The sequence below is a fragment of the Cupressus sempervirens genome, chromosome 10 (genome assembly GCF_028749045.1).
Source record: "Cupressus sempervirens isolate cs-2001-9-10 chromosome 10, ASM2874904v1, whole genome shotgun sequence".
Classification (NCBI taxonomy): Eukaryota; Viridiplantae; Streptophyta; class Pinopsida; order Cupressales; family Cupressaceae; genus Cupressus; species Cupressus sempervirens.
In genome coordinates this window covers 141,424,364-141,428,628 of record NC_143127.1, presented here as the reverse complement: position 1 = coordinate 141,428,628, position 4,265 = coordinate 141,424,364, and positions in this window count along the sequence as shown.

The following is a 4,265-nucleotide window of genomic DNA, read 5'->3' as shown; positions in this document are numbered from 1 at the left end:
GGGATACTTGGTAACATCACATAGCTTTAGAAAAAGTGATGACACATTAGAATAGGATGCTTCAAGATTGACCAAAATTGTTGATAATTCAACTTGATTAACAACAATTCGCTGAGAAATGTGCTCCAACACTTTATTGTTGAATTTCTTTTCTACCTTTTTAATCAACTTCTCTTGTCCTTTTGTATCCTCATTGAACTTTTGGACTACCTCCTCAAGCTGAAAAAAATATAGACCGAGAAGAATCAACCTCAATTTGAATAGCCTCAAATAAAATATTTTTAGCATCATTTAATATCTTGTATTCTCTATCTCTTTCTTCTCTTAATTTTTGCTACTTGGCCTTTTTCTGAAGAAGTTCACCAACCAAGTGCATTTGATCTATAGAAAGATTGTAGAAATCCCATTTGAGAATTTCTATTTCCTCATCTAGATCTATATCTTCTTCTATTTCATTTCATTTTAAAAGCTTTGTACTCGGTTGAAACTTAGGTTCAACTATCCTTGTACTTATTGCCTTAGTACCCAAAATGGAAACACTGGTAGACATACTCAGGCTTGCAGTGAAATATGTTATAGCATTGACTAGTGGGGTACTTACAGAGATGCTAGAAGAATCCAAAATTGATGAAGGCAAAATTGTAGAATTCAAAACTAAAGTAGACAAAACTAGACTGCTTACCATGGACGAGCTCAAAATTGAAGAAGTCAAAATTGGAGAGGAGATGACTAAAGAACTCAACTTGGAAGATGAAGGAGTATCCTATAGCTCGGTTGATGGAGTGGAAGTCACTTTTGTCAATGATATGCTAAGCTATGTTGGGGCAAAGAGTGATTGGACATTTGATATATCTGATGTAGTCACAACCACACTTACTGAAGCTGCCTCCATACTTGATGTTGTCAAGGGTTTCCTTGGGGAGTGAGGAAGTGAGGCAATGACTATAGTTGCTATCTTTATTGAGTTAGTCTTCTCATCATTTTCCTTATCTTTCTCAGTAGCTTCTGCACCTTGTTCCTCTTCTTCTTCCTTTTCTTTAGTTAATTGCTCCTTATACTCTTCATAATCAATGGTAACATAATGAGTTGATCCTTCATCATCCTCTTCATCCTTACCTTCTTCTTCTTCATCATCCTTTACATCCATTGGGAAGTCACTTGGTTGATGAAGATGATAAACAATGTTCCACATGTTTGTAGCATTCTTAACTACATACTCTATCTTTGATCAAAATTAAACATGAATTAAACCTTTTGTTTCCAAATGTTGATGCTTGAGTTTGAGGGTTCCATCAACACACAAATGAGCTAGGGCACATCCATCTCAAAAGTACCAATTTCTTGAATTGCACATTTAAAATGAGTTCTAATGTCATTAACAAGAAGTACCTTGGAAGGGATTTGTGATTGAGCTCCACTGGGGTCTAGGGTTTCTACAACCACAGGCACCAGCTTGAAGTTTGACGCCTTCCATTAAACACCATGAACCAACATATTAGAACCTTTTTTAGTCTTGTTGCTACTGCTAGATGCCATTTTTCTTGGTATCTTGAGAGAACTTCAAAGAAAAAAGGAAATTTGCTCAAGTTGCTTGATCACATAGAAAATAACACTTCGCAATAGCTCTCTAAAATTCATAGTGAAAAATGAATTTTCTTTTATGTCTTTTGTCAAAATTTTGTTATTAATGCTTGGTACAAAGGTAGATGAGTTATCATAATGCTTTAAAAAGCTATCATTTGCTACTCTGTATTGATCACTCGGCAAAGTATCCATCACTTGGTAACCATAAGAGCCTTTGTTGCTCCCAACCTTGTTGATCAGAGTCTATGACCCAACCAAACTTGGTAAATAAGGTAACTCAATAATCAATGATTCCTTTGTATCTTGTATATGGATTTAGATCTTTGTCACCTTTTAACTAGAACTAATTCTGATGTTTTCTTTGATAGCCTACTTCTAGTTCTTTCTTAAGAACTTAATTGGAAGTGGTAGAGTCACCCAGTTCTTGAGTGACATGACCATCATTACTTGAACTAGTATTGTTGGTAGACATAGGAATCCATTGCTATCTCATTTTCTTTTGAATGTTATCAGCTTTTTCCTTCTTCTCATCTTCAATCTTACAAGTATTCATACAATTCTTGGTAATATGACCATGTTTTGTACAAATGTAACATCTGATAGTGGTATCCATTTCTCTCATATGATGTTTAACTCAATTCATACCAATGTGTCCATATTCACCACAGTAATAACATCTACACTAGGTATTGTAATCCCAACCAAATATTACTTTCACAATTTGCTCTGCAGGATTCAATGTCTTTGTTTTGCATTCTTATGTCTTGTGTCCATGTTTCTTGCATTTATGATAGTTTCCTTCAAATTTTGGTTTCTCTTTACATTCATTAGCCTTGTGACCACGTTGGTTGTAGTTGTAGCATTTTCTATTGAATTTTAGTTTTGCAATGTTACTCCAACATTTGTTAGATGTATGACCTATCTTACCGTAGTGATTGCAAGTAGGTTTTTGATTCCTTAGAGCACCTTGTTTAGGGGATTCACCTTCTTCTTTGTATCCAATTCCCACTTTTCCTTTTTTTCTATAGAGGTTTTGATCATTTAGTTGAACCATGTCTGCTTGAGATTTCATCATTCTTTCATTGATTTGCTTCTTAGTGTTTAGGTCATTTTTCAATCTTTCACTGATTTTCTTTTCAGATCTCAGTCCTTTTCTTATTCTTTCATTAATTTGTCTTTCTAAGTTTAGATCATTCCTTAATCTTTTATTTATCTATCTTTGGCTCATGATTTCCTCATTTGCATTGGAGATTTGATCCATAAGGTCTGGATGCTGAAGGGATTGGTTCTAGATCTCACTGTTCCTTCCATCCATTTCTTCTTTTATCTTGTTCCTCTATTTTATGATTTCACATAACCTCACTGACTGAATTTCTTATTCTCTTTTCAGCTTTCTTACCTCTTATGGCAGGGAACCATTCTTCTCTAGGAGTTCTTTGATTTCATTGTTTGCTTCATCTGAACTACTTGAAGGGAAAAAGTCTTCAACGCTTTCTTCAATGTAGAGATGATCATTCATTTGATTTGCAAGTTCCTTTCTTCTTTTCAAGGATTGGGAAAGTTGCTCCTTAGCTTTCTTGAGTTGTGCAATGGCCATTTCTAGATCCAACTTTTCATTGTCAATAGCCTTATCAAGTCTAAATATCTCCATATCTTTGATCTTTGCTCAAGCTATTAACCTTTCTCCTAAGAACCACAAATCTTTAATAACAATTGTTCTATGCTAAGTTACTGAAAGGGGAGGAGTGAATCAGTAACTTCTAAAACTTCTACCAATTAATAAACCAATTACCATTTAATTCATCACATCTAATCTAATTGCATGCATGAGAAACTAAAAATATAAAAGAATCCACAACACTTGAACACAATGATTTGGTGACCCAGAAACCTCCCAAATAGAAAGTAAAACTAAGGTGGGGATGATACCCAAAAAACTTCAGTCTACAATATAAAGTTGGCATGTTAAGGCTTACATTGATCACTTCTGATGATTTTTCCTGTTAGAAGAAAATATGACTGCTAGGTCTACCTTGTAAAAGGATTTACAAACATACAATGAAGTATGCAATCAGTGAAGAGATTTAGAAAAGACTAAACTAGCTCTACCTTTTTAAAGGATTTTGAATGGTTCACCTATTAGGATGAAGTAGTAGATCTCTGACTTGCAACTAAGTTTTCTTATAGAGATTCCTTGATGTACTAATCACATTTCTATGATAGATTTTTCACTGCTGCTCCCTATATTGATATGGCCTTCATAAATCTTTATCTACTACTTACATTCACATTCTTACACTTGCATTATACATTCATTATATTCCATACTTTTTTTGATATGATACAATACATTGCATAAATATACCAATTCAATTTACAAATTTACAAAGTTGGCAAATATGAAGATACTCAAGTTTTGAAGACTGAATCGGTGAGGTTTCGATACTCGACATCCACTATCATTGCTTGGAATCATCATGCTTTGGGTGAACATAGAAGCTTGATCCATACTAATAACTTTCAATTAGTCTTGAACTTGGTCTGCACTAGTGACTTAGTAGATATTGTGCAACTTGGAAAACATTGAATTCCTTGGTTACCATGGAGTGGCTTGGTCAACACTATCTGCACATCGCATAAATTGAAAACTTGGTAGAAACTGAAATTCTCAGTAACCACTA